The 13,539-nt window shown below is 42.9% G+C and overlaps 1 long non-coding RNA gene across 4 annotated transcripts in view; it reads right to left on the bottom strand.

Moving 5' to 3' along the window:
- Positions 1-8,686, bottom strand: part of LOC122464188 — a 46,513-nt gene extending 37,827 nt beyond the window's left edge. For 2 of the 4 annotated variants that reach the window (XR_006288126.1, XR_006288124.1), the window contains exon 1: positions 4,766-4,894. This is a non-coding gene — a long non-coding RNA (uncharacterized LOC122464188). Of the gene's footprint in view, positions 1-4,765; positions 4,895-8,480 lie in introns of those variants that run through there. The other 2 variants (XR_006288127.1, XR_006288125.1) reach the window with 2 other exon arrangements.
- Between the last annotated feature and the right edge of the window lie 4,853 nt (positions 8,687-13,539).

Below are 13,539 nucleotides of genomic sequence, written 5' to 3' on the forward strand. Positions count from 1 at the left end.
CAAATATCTGGCCCCAATCTCCTTGGGAGTCAGAAGATGGATAGTTCAATGGTTAAGAGGCACTGGCCTGGAGATAGCTGGGTTCAGTTCCTCGGACCTGGAGCAAGCCACTCAGTCTCTCTCTGCCTCAGTTCTCCATCTGTAAAATGGTGAGTATAGCACGTCCCTACCTCCCGCTTCTGTAGCGAGGACAAAATTCATTAAAGATTGTGAGGTGCTCAGATACTACAGTAACGGGGGCCATGTAAGTACTGAACACAGACAGACAGAGCCTGCACACCAAGGTTATTTCTTTGGCTTGTATAAAATTGATCCCTGAGGGCTATAAGCATGGATAACTTACGAACTCTCCACACTCATGTTACATGAAAAGAAAATCAGACTGTATGCTTTTCTCTCGGTAATTTACCTGAGCTCAGTATTCATCTGCAACACATGCTACTTACATACTGTAGTGGGGACGATGCCTTTTCTATTGTCATATACATACATAAAAGCAAAGAGTGTGGGCAGGAGAAACAAGCTCCCAACTTTAGTTCAGCTAGGAGAAAACCTTTGATTCACTGTTATGGTCTCCCTGAATGCAAGCACAGTGGTAGCATTGCCATCAGAAGATACAGCTGTGTGGGTATTTGTCCTGCATTTTTTATATATTATTTTTATACACATACATGTACACACCTGCAAGAGTGAGAGAACTAACCTAAAAGGTAATTTGTATTTTTGAACTATTGTCCCCCACCCCCATCAATATTTACGTTTGCATGATGGCATTGCATCCATCTAAATCAAATCTTTGCAAATGCGGTAGGGCCCTAAGGCTCCAAAGTAACCCGTGTGGAACAAAAACGTGTGACCATACTGGCACATGCTATGTAAGTAGCATATATTTTACATAACGCTGAGATCAGGCGTTGATATGATAAAATGTAAAAACTGCCTTTTTCATAGATTGTACTCCACACATGTAGGTAACCTACATAAAAATATGACATGGTTTAAATCTAAATGAAACATGTCCTTTCCACACGGGAAATCTCCCCCCAAAGAGGAAAGGTAAGAAATAGAACATAAAGGGAAACACTGCCACAGTATGGCTCTCTCTTGGTGATAGGATATCTCTGTAGTCAGTTCGACAAAAGCAAAAACAACTGCAACACTTCACGAGTGGCAGTAACTGATTTTCTGTCAATCCTGGGGAAACCTATCTCCTCCTGTGGTCCTGACAGAAGCAAAAAAATCGGGGCAAATCATGGGATTTATTTATTTATTTGTAACCAAGTCAGATGAATCTAACAACAGATATTAACCAAAGGGTAAAACATAAAACTTCACAAAAGCGGCATCCTTTCCTCACAAAAGGTTTAATCCTGCTTGTTTTACTGACATGAGTAATCTCAGTGAAATCAATGTATCTACCTGCCTAAGACCAGCAAACAGGATCTTTGTTAAAAGAAAGATTTGTTCTGTATTTTAGAGATTATTATTAAAGTGACCCGAGTCAGCCATCTCACAGTAGGAGATGGGATGGGACCAAAATCTCAGCTCCAAACTTTGGGGAAGTTTGAAACCAGCTCCTAACCTTACAAACCAGTGCCCACCCTAATCAGAATATTATTGGCATGTTAAAGATAGTCCAATAGAGCTGGTTGGAGAAACTTCAATGGAATCGTATTTCATCAGAATATGCAGTTTCACTGAAATTGAAATACTTTGTGAAATTGTGTCAATTTTACTGGAATTTCATTTCAGAAGAAAACCGTGAAAAATAGTTCAACATTTTCTGGATGATTCAACATTTTCCTATTGAAACATTCAATATTTTTCTTTTGAAATGACTTTTCATTTTGAAATTTTGTGCTATATTATAATATAGTACAAAATTAAAAAGTCAAAATTGAAATCAAATGTTTCGACTAAACTTAATGGAATTTTTTTTTCAGAATTTTCTTTCACAAAGAATTTCAAAATTTTCAGGTTTTGTTCTGATTTGGAAAGAAGTCAATTTTTAAATCTCAAAAGCCTTTGTGAAATTAAACTTCCATCCTCCACATAGCTCTAAAATAAAAATTAAAAAAACTACAAAACAGTATGTACACACCTCCTGTGTGAGTGTGCATGTATGTATAATGTACAAAAATCATTTTTTAAAAGTTTCTGGAATGTAAAGAAAAATAAGATCAGTTTACAATAAAATCTTTTTAGATTTTAATGAAGATTCTTCTTACTTTCTTCAGAGCAGTAAAAAGTTTCATGTAGTTTTGTACACTGGCCCACCTGTCCCAGCTGGCTGGCCCGCCTGCCCACTCTAGTCCCTGCTGGCTTCGGGGGAAAGGTGGCACGAAGGCAGGAAGAGAAGCAGCGTAGGAAGAGAAGGACACAGGAGCGGGGCTTCGGGGGCAGAATGTGGGCAGGGACACGGCCTGGCTGTTTGGGGAGGCTTAGCCTCCATTGGCCTATTATACTCGCTGCCAGTGAGAATTGTACTCAAATGTTATGTCCAATGCTCAGTGTTTCATTAAAGACAGAGATACTTGAGCTTCTCAAAGCAATATTGAGAATACCAGTGTTCTGAAGTATCATGTTCAGGTTGTATTTCAGATATCCCCTTACGATTTACTCTTCATAACCTGGTCTGATTAAATGTAGTGTTTCACACACTTTAGGATACTTTCAGTGTCTGTCACAGAATCTGTGCAGAGCTTTAGATTTAACGTGTGCTGGCTGCTTAACATTCCCTGTTCAACATGAGAAAAGCTAGTTTTTGAATGAATGAAGGAAGGAAGGAAGGAAGAAACTCTAGCCGAGATCTTCAGCTGATGTAAAACGGAATCACTGTATTTGACTTCCCTGAAACTACACCGCATTAAAAGACTTAGATATTTTAAGGCAGACCAATGGGAACAAAGTTCAGAACAGCAAATGTGAGTGAGGTCTCAAGGCTGCATAACATGCATTTGCTTGACTCTCGTTTATGTTGGAGGAGTTGAATAGAAATTGGTCACTTTAATCCAACCTTGTAAAATTCCACTCACCTTCTTGCCAGGGACAAATTAAAAGCTTCTTCAAAAGCAAAGCTTTGATTTAAAACAAGTTAAGGGCTTAATTCACCCTAACTCATGCTAACACCTTATTGGCTTGAATGGAGTTCCAAAGAGTGTGAGTCAGAGCAGGTATTGGACCTAGGTTTGTAGCCCTCAAAACTGCGAAGATCATCTTCAAAACACAAACCAAGTCTAACAGATGTTGCAACTGCTGGGCAATACGAGAGAGTTGAGGCTGCAACATTGGCTGGCTTGTAAGGGGAGCTCCATTCAGAATTCAGCAACAGAGCAGCTGCAATAACACCTGATGAAGTCTCTGAGTGTCTGGCTCTTGGATACCTCCCACACTCAGGTCCATGGGTCTGAGTAGTGAAGATCAGTGTCACCCCTCTCCTAGGCCAGGTCTGTTCCATCTTCAACTCCCTGCTGGCCAAGGTTATATTTAGAACCCTACTGCCTCCTGCCATCCTGAAGCCTCCTCCCACAGACCATCCCAACAGTTCTTCCTCCAGGCCTATGGAGGAGTACCACAGCTCCTCAGGGAGGGACCAAAGATTCCAACAGGTTTGAATGCCATAAGCCAGGAAGCAGGTAGAACAGAGCTACAGGGACTGGAGAAGTGGAGCTGCAAGCGGAAAAACCAGTAGCAAGGCTGAAGCACCTTCCACGAAGGGACCACTTGAGGCCTGATGCTGAGATAGGTACTGAGGTGGCCACAGCTGCTGGAATGAGAACAGCAGTGGCTGGTGTAGCCTTGAAAACCTGCTTTTTCCTCACAGTGATAGATCTGATTGGGCATGGAAAAGAAATTATATATTTGGGGAGTGGGAAAGCAAAGGGGTAGGAGAAAATAAAGAGAATGAAGAAATTTGGTGCAGCGCTGAGAGAATTGAGGAGTTGGGGATGTGACCAGTTAATACTGAACGGGGTGGGGGCTAAGTAGCAAGTTAATGGCAGAGGTGGGGGAGGGGGGAGTATGCAGGCAAAGAGCATGTGCTAAGGTGTGTGGCTGGGAGGGAGTGTGAACCTGTGTGTGAATGTATCTGTGGAGAGGAGTTGTGTGTATTGGTGTCTATGGTAAGGGAGAGCTAATAAATTCCTTGACAATTCCGCAAGACTATTTCAGCCATATTGTATGTGTATGTGGTGGAATTTTCCAGCAATAGAACAGTTCTGGAGACAAATCTCTCACTATTATTCTAACATTTCACACCCAAGTGCATCACTGGCACTAGTTTGGTGGGAAAATAACAACAGCATGGACTCTCACTTTTTCATTCCTCTACCACATCATTTACCTTCAGCACACCTACCCATCTTCTTGCCACCCAAGCGGTGATTACTTCAGAGTGGAAATCACCTAAAATCATTCCGACTGATAAATTGTTTACGAAGGACAAGAAATACCACGTAAGACTTTGAACTCAGTTACACTGGTCTAAGTCCAGAATACAACTATAGGTTCCTAGATACCATAATGATTAGCATACTTGAGAAGAGATAGATTAAATAGACGGATTTCAGTGTAATTAGTCCAGATTTACAGGGATTAATGAGATCAGGATTTGGCGTATGGAGAAATTCACTATCTCATAATAAAAGAAAATTTAAATGCATGGAAATATCCTTAATTAAGTACATGGAAAATATGTTAGCCAGTTTCTTTCCATAGTAGTATATCTGATGAATACAACCTGTAACACTGTTCTAGAATCACTTACTCTGTGCGCTGTCTTGGAAAAATGCATTGCTTTGGTATCTGTACCACCAGATGCGACGTGACAAAAGTCTGTATAAACTGAGGCCAGGTCACTGTTCGCCAGGATGCGACAGAATCTCCTTGCCACCTGGTGATGACAGAAAGCATTATTTGAAGATGCAGGTTATTTTTTTCCCCCTTACCTGCATTCATAAAAAGGACAGCTTCAGCCGAGCTGCATACCAAGTGACAATAACTGCTGTCAACAAGAACTGAATGTGAGCTCATTGCAAAGCAGTGACAAACGTCACTCCTTCCATTTATCTGCACAATGACCTGGTGAGTGAAATTCTGGGTAGCAGACCATTGATGGCTGTGATACCCATGGATTCCACAGCTGTTGTGGGATTTGTCCTGGAATGTGAAGATGACAACGAAAAATATTTTGCTCTGCTTTTTATCCACACACCAGCACCTGAGAATGAAGTACAGAGGTAAGGAAGCAGGCAGAGAACCACAATACTGACTCCTGCCTTGGCAGAGGAATGAAACAGATGGACTAAAAATGTCCTTGTCGTTCCTCACTCCTGTGATCCTACATTCAGCCACAGCTGGCCTTTAATGTCCATGAAGCATGCAGTCATGTCCCACTCCTTATTTTGAGGACCTCAAAATGTCAAGGCTCCTCTTAGCTTTCATTTTAAACAAATATGTTTTCAGCCTTTTTCCCTGGTGGATACAGCCTTCAGAGCATATGCTATGATGAAAGGTTTGTCATCATGATTTTTACCAAAGTTGTATGTATTTCACTGTAGCCACACCCAGAGCTGATCCATGAGACCTGAAGAATGGCTCCCTTGATTTGTGTATATGTTGTCAGGGGGAGTAATACGGGTGAGCAGACATTTAGACCATTTCAGACGGGTGGGTGTAGTGCACCAGAGTTTTTCCTTCTGGTGCTCCGTCCACTGCAAGTTCCCTCCCTGCTAGTTGCCTGCAGCTATGCTAGTCTCCACTAACCAGGTAGTGTGACCTCTGACCACAACAGGGCAGAGTAGTTCACTAGTGTGATAGGCAACCTCATCTAGTGAGCTAAGAAGAAGAGTGAGAGCAAGGGACTCCGGTATTCGGATTCCAGCTCTGACACACACACTCCCTCTTTGGCCTAAGTCAATGCACCCGTGGGCACCTAATTCACTTAGGCTGCTTTTAAAATTTCAGCTTTTACTGTCTCAGTTTCCCTATTGGTGAAATGACATTAGCTAATATAATCATAGTAATTAAACCATAAGATACAGTGTGAATAAATATGTAACTGTAAATACTGAATACGAGTGGAATTTTGTTTTTCAATAGTACGCTCTAGATCTCCATCTACTCTGCAATACAATGGGTTTCCATTCTGCTGCAAGGCTTTGTGGATTCTGCAGCATTCTAGATTTCAGAGTTAACCTACTGAAAAAATAATGGGGACAGCTCATGCTTCTCAGAGCTATTGTTTCAGGCTGCCTAAAGACTCAGACAGACATTTCTGCATAAATTTACACTCAGCTCACATTTGGGAAGTTTTCTTGCAAACTTAATTTTTAAAAAAGCTTTGATTCTGGAGCCCCTGTATGTGGCAATGAGTGGATTCTGCGGCACAGTGTGCAGCTGCAGAATCATGGAATACCGGTGATCTCTGACTGTCAATGGATAGATAGCAGACATCTGTTCTCATCTTCCTGGATCTCTCTACATCCCTTGACACTGCTGACCATTAGATACTGCTGTCTCACAGAGAGATGGCAGGAGCCCAGGAGAACATGTTAAAATGGTTTAAAGTTCTCCCTAGAGGGATGTACCAAAGAGTACTAATGGGAAACTGCACCTCTGCCATTAGACCCCTCATTTGTGGTGTCCCACAAGATTCAGTTCTCTCTCCAGTTCTATTCAGTTTCTACATGCAGCCACGAGGTAAACTGGCAGACAAAACAGACTTAAGTGCCAGCAATCTGCAGAGGACACTCAGCTCTACTTATCCTTCACCACATATGACCATACCACTACCATTAAGATGGCGGAGTGCTTAAGTGAGATCAGTTCTTGGATGAAGAACAGCTGGCTGATACTACACCCAAGCAAGATAGATGTTATGTTGGTGGGGAGAAGAAAGCAGCTGGAAGAGTTTGGAGCCAAAAGCACAGTCTCCTTCGGTTGGAGACATACACCCACAATTGGTCAATTAAGTTCACAGTTCAGAAGTGCTCTTGGATTCTCCAATGACACTAAGCTCTCACATTGCATTATTTGAAGATTCAGCTTTCTATCATCACCAGCTTTTCATCATCATTCAGCTTTCTATCATTCAGCTTTTCTATCACATCCTGGCGAACAGTGACCTGGCCTCAGTTTATACAGACTTTTGCCACGTAGCATCTGGTGGTACAGATACCAAAGCAATGCTAAGTTTAGCCCTTAGAAAACTTTAACTTCATCGAGCATAGAATGCTATGGCATGTCTCCTCATCAACACAGGTTATTAGGAGGAGCACATCAGATCTGTCCTCCGCTCTCTATACTGGCTTCCTATAAAATACCAAGTCAGGTTCAAGGTCACTCAATGGCTCAGGCACAGCATAAGGCCTGCCACCTGCAGCTCTGGGACGAAGACCATGATCAACAACTCTGCTCCTCAGGCACAACAGATCTGTCTGCCACAAAAATAAAGTTATCTGGAGGAGACAAAGCTTTCTCAGGGGCTGGCCCAAGCCTGTGGAACAAACTACCACAGAAAGGAAAGACCATCACAAACTGCACCACCCTCCACTCCAAGTGCAAGGTGTGTTTCTTTGACGTTGCCATCTCTCATATCAACACAGTGGCATGCATATTTAAAAACCAAACCAAAACAAAAACTCTATCAAACAAAAAACAAACCTACAATGCACTTGTAACCTTTGGGTAGGCTAGAGTTCACATCATTTCCCATGTCCAGTGCCTAAACAAAACAAAAAAAAACAATTCCCATAGAAAGTAGCTGGAGACCCAGACTTCAGTCTCTAAGGATTTTCAGTAAGGATTGTACAGGGTCAGCCTCCCCACATTCAAGTCCCAAAAGGAACTAAAGAAATGAATTAAATACTTTATAAAATCTTATTTTAAAGAAACAAATAATAATCTAATTTTTACAGCATGACATGGCTGTTTTATAATCCACAGACATTACCTTCACAGTTATACATAAACATAAATAAACAAATTAAAATCTAAACAGTTCAATCCCCAGAGAAACACAGTGAGAAGAAACTGAGAGCTCCCAAAAGCTTAGGTTTAGTTCACCTAAGTCTCAGTTAGAGTCTCTGATCACCAAATCTATACAGTTTGCTGAGTCTAAAACAACATCTTCCCTCCACGTGCTTGTTGGAATCCATGCAGACACTTCCTCTGCTGAAATCACTGCTCGCCAGTCAGCTAACTGATTAACCAACCACTCAGTTAAGTGTATAGATTTAAAGAAAACCCTGTTACAAGAAAATACAAAACGGATAGGAAAATACAAATGACTCTTTCCCCATTACCACATTTAAAGAAAAACTGGTGAATCAGACTAGTGGAGACAATTTAACTAGAACAGGTTGGCTAAAATCAAAACAACATTGAATGCATACTATTAAAATAGCAGTTATTTTTCCCTCCCCATTTCCCCTTGCTATAATTAGCATTGCCCATGCTTCCCTATTAACCATATCACTAACCTGCTGCAAAATGCTTCAGAGTTAGGGACAACAGCCTCCTTTCTGCTCCTGGGCTTAGCTTCTCCCAGCCCACACAGCAAACATGGAGCTCTGCAAAGCTCTCATGGAGCATACCCAAAACTACCACACCCAATTTCAGAAGCTTCTGGATGTGGAGTGCTTAGTCTGCCTAGCAACAATGACCCACATACAACTCACTCCTACCTGCCCCAATGGGTCTCTTAAAGAGATATCTCCCTATTAGGCACATGGATTACACACTCACAATTCTCCCCTTGGAGAGAGGCTGAGAGAAACAACACATGGCCCTGTTAGTCACACCACTTAGTGCATTATTGGAAGGTGCTCAGATGCAATAGTAATGAGGGTGGTATCAGAACTCAGAAAGAATAGGAAAGTCCAGAATATACTGAACAAGAGCAGGTAGGGCTTTGGGGGACAAAACTGGAAAAATGTTGGAAGCTTAAAATTAGAACAATTATTCAAAATATTCTGTTCCTCAAGTAGTGAGACGAACAAAAGAGGGTCACTGAAATAATCAACCCTGCATCCTTAAGTGCTTGCCTTCTGATATTACTCCTTCCTTAGAAGGAAAATAACACATATACTCCAGTATATCTCACCTATACTGGGCGTCCATTCTGTTCTGCCACCTGAGCTGAAGGGGATGCTTTCTGTGTCTAATCACTTGAGAGATATCTAGTCCCAGTCTTGAAGTGCTTCAGCTAAGAGTTGCTTCTAAATGTGATATATGCTGGATATATTTAATATCTTTTATGGCAGCATTTCAATGAAACCCCACACACAGCCCAATTTATATAATTTACAACATAACTTTGACTGCATAATAAATTAAATTAAATTTGCCGTCCCGTCCCTCCCCCCAGGTTGCATATTATTTGCCATAGTGAAATGCTGAAACTGAAAATATATGAAAATGATTTCAATCTGAACATCAGTCATTTTCTTGAACAAACTGAAAACACAAACAGAGTATCTCAAAATATTCAAAACAAGTAGGGTATATTTAAAATTTTGCAATAGGTAGAAATTCTCATTAAATTTTTTAAAAAATGTAAAACCTCACATGGTTATATTCTTTCTGCTGATAAAAATTTGGAGCTAGCTGTTTAAGCTTTTTGGTATCCAAATCTACCATAAGTTCTCAACTGTTTAGGATTTGTATTACCAACTAACTCAGTCCTTGGCCAAAATTTCACATAAGAACAAAAGAATGGTGATACTAGGTCAGACCAATGGTCCATTTAGCCCATTATCCTATTTTCTGACAGTGGCCAGTGCCAGCTGCTTCAGAGGGAATGAGCAGAACAGGAAATCACCAAGTGATCCATCCCCTGTCATCCACTCCCAGTTTCTGGCATCAGAGGCTAGGGACGCCCAGAGCTTGGGGTTGCATCCCTGACTATCTTGGCTAATAGCCATTGATGAACCTATCCTCCATGAACTTATCTAATTCTTTTTTGAACCCTGTTATAATCTTGGCCTTCACAACATCCCCTGGCACCAAGTTCCACAGGTTGACTGTGCATTGTGTGAAGAAATACTTCCTTTTGTTTGTTTTCAGTTTACCAAAGCAAATCTAAAAACACTGTATTGGATGCAATGAGTCGAGCTGTTCATTTTGGGGAAACATTCTGCTCTCTCAGTGCAGAAAGAGTAGTAAAACAAACAAAAACCAAAATAGACCTACTCCCCAAATCCCCAAAGGTAGTCAATACTGTTTGGGTTGGAGAATTTTTGTGGGGTTGGGGATGGAGTTGAATGCTGAGTCCAGGGACGAGTGGTGGATTAAATTAGATAAAATATTTAGATCTGACAAGAGATAAGCTAAAGATCTCTGATCTAGCTTCCCTCACCTTATTTGGTTGTTATTATGTGTGGGGTAGAGCCCTTCAAGAGCCATCAATTAATGATGAGAGTATTGCTATCAGATGTGGTTACAGAGCACCAGTGGGAGGTATTGGTTATGGGGGCTTGGCTGGCCTCATTCCTAACGTGATGTGCGGCAGGACACTTGGCAGAAGAACCCTCAGGTGTACACCGGCAGTCCTCTGTCTCTTGAGGTTTATATAAGGTAACCTATTGTATCTGTGGGCTTGTCTACACTACAAAATTAAGTTGACTTTATTTAATTCGACCTCAAGCTTCTGAATTAATTAAGTCGATTGTGCGTGGCTACACCATGCTCATTGTCTTGATGGAGCACGTCCTCACTAGCAGCACCTGCATCGATGCACAAAGCAGTGGATCGTGGGTAGCTATCCCAAAGTGCAACTTGCCACAGTGTGTTTTGGGAAGTTTGTCCAATGCCTCATGGGACCAAAACATTGTCACAGGGGAGAATGGGAACACTGTGTCGGCATCCCATGATGCACTGTGCTCCCTCCCTCATATCAACAGCAAACAACCCAGTGGTTTTTGCACCTTAAAACTGCCACGCGTAGGCCATAACCCCAGAAGCATGGAGCCTGTGCAGCTGTGCACTCTTGCTGTGAGCATCTCAAACACCTCACACCTTCTCCTGCAGTATTTCCAGAGCCGAAATAGGTTCCGCCACGTGGAACCTAGCGATGTTCTGCAAGCAGCCCTGCTGCAAGCCATTGAAAAAAACAATTCACAGTTGCTGCTGACAGTCACAGAGCAGCTGCACTCTGTTGAGCGCCATTTCTGGTACCGTGAAACAAGCACTGACTGGTGGGACCGCATCGTTTTACAGGTATGGGATGATGAGGAGTGGCTGCAGAACTTTCGAATGCGGAAGGCCACCTTCCAGGAACTTTGGGCAGAGCTTTCCCCTGCCCTGCCGCTCAGCAACACAAAAATGAGAGCTGCTCTGACAGTGGAGAAGCAAGTGGCAATCGTTATTTGGAAGCTTGCAACTCCAGACAGTTACTGGTCAGTGGGGAATCAATTTGGAGTAGGTAAATCAACCATGGGAGCTGCTGTGCTCCAAGTGTGCAGGGCCATTAATTGACTTCTGATATGAAGGGTAGTGAGTCTGGGAAATATGCCGGACATAGTGGATGGTTTTGCCGCGATGGGATTCCCTAATCGTAGTGGGGCGGTAGATGGCACGCATATCCCCATCTTGGCACCAGACCACCTTGCCAAAGAGTACATAAACCGAAAGGGATGCTTTTCAATGGTATTTCAAGCACTGGTGGATCACAGGGGGCGTTTCACCAACATCAATGTAGGATGGTCAGGAACGGTTCATGACACGCGCATTTTTAGGAACTTGGGTCTGTTCAAAAAGCTGCAATCCGGGACTTTCTTTGCAGACCACAAAATGGACATTGACGATGTTGAGATGTCTATAGTTATCCTGGGGGACCCAGCCTACCTCTTGCTCCCATGCTCATGAAGCCGTACACCAGCCGTCTGGACAGCAGTAAGGAACGATTCAACTACAGGCTCAGCAAGTGCAGAATGGTGGTTAAATGTGCCTTGGGTCATTTAAAAAGACGCTGGAGAAGTTTACTAACAAGGTTGGACCTTAGCGAAGAGAACATCCCCATGGTTATAGCTGCCTTCTGTGTGCTTCATAATATCTGTGAAAAAAAGGGGGGAAGTTTTCCACAGGGGTGGGCAGTTGAGACAGATCGCATGGCAGCCATTTTTGAGCAGCCAGACACCAGGGCAATAAGAAGAGCACAGCAAGGGGCACTGCATATCTGCGAGGCTTTGAAAAACCATTTCAATAACTAGTCACAGTAATGTGAGCTGCTTGTCTGCATTGTGCTTTCCCAAACCTTCACCTGGCTTGTATCACTGTCTCTGTAAAGCCACCCCCCACCCAAGCCCACTGTTTCTACTCAGTAAAGAACATTTATTTCTCGAATCCATTTACTTTATTTAACAAACATAAGTAAAGAGGGAGAACAGAAAAAAAGGTAACCATGGGGAAAAGGGCTTGTAAAGTTGGAACGGGAGAAACATTTTCAGATGTGTAACATAACACTGCATTCCAGACCATCAAAGGTCTGTGTATGGGAGCCTTCTGTTCCTTGTACCCTCCCCGCGAGTTAAGTGAAAGGGATAATGGACTTTTCGCCCACACCTCATGGAACGCTTCGGGGAGGGTGATTCTGTGCCAGGCGATACTGGCTGGCTGGCTGTCCACCAGGGTCTGCAGAGGGACTCTACCCTCCTGCTTCTGTTCCTGCAGTTCAACCAGACACCTCAACAGGTCTGTTTGGTCCCTCATAATCCAAAGCATCTCATCCTTCTCTGCATGCTCTTGCTCACTGGAAGCTTTCCTGCTCTCCATGTCCATGTCTGACTTCTTGGACAGTGAAATCCTCCACTCTCTCAGCTCTGTGTCAGCTGTCCCAGAGGCATTCATTATCTCATTGAACATGTCCTCCCGTCTTCTCTTTCTCCTCCTTCTAATCAGCGAAAGTCTGCTTTCAGGTGTTGATGACACGCCGAAGGACACATTTCCAGCTGTCAGTCATGGGAAAAAATAAAGGAGCAATTGTACATGAATAAAATGTTTCCATAGCAAGGCCATTTTCATGAAAACAAAACCCTTATTACACTAGGTGCAAGCCATAACATAATCAGAATCTGTAACCGTTCACTGTGCTGCTTTGCTGCTCCAGCCATGGTGAGTAGGCCCCCCTGGGTCATGGGTGACCGCACTTTTAATGAAGTTTATGGCAGGCTCATGTCGGGAGCAGAGGCAGCTAGTTGAACAACAGCCCTTCCCCATAGCACCACAGGAAGCTGTTTATGAATGGAGGGGGGGGGGACGTTTTCACTCCCAAATTGCGGAATCTCTCATGTGGGGCCCCAGTCCCCTATCAACAACTTTAAACTACTTTCCAACCCCTGCCAAGCACAGTAAAGGGACATTAGCGGCCGCATGGTTTGGCGATCTGGAATGTGGGGGTGGGGTGGGTCCACATGCCCTTTTTTTTCTTGTAAGAGCACTTTTAATGAGAACTTCTCCCGTTTCCCCTAGGCGACCCTATATGATATCAGTCTCCTGACAGTAACAGAGGCGGAAAGGAAGGAGATGCTGCAAGCGTCTGGG

This window comes from Chelonia mydas, chromosome 2 (assembly GCF_015237465.2).
Source record: "Chelonia mydas isolate rCheMyd1 chromosome 2, rCheMyd1.pri.v2, whole genome shotgun sequence".
Classification (NCBI taxonomy): domain Eukaryota; kingdom Metazoa; phylum Chordata; order Testudines; family Cheloniidae; genus Chelonia; species Chelonia mydas.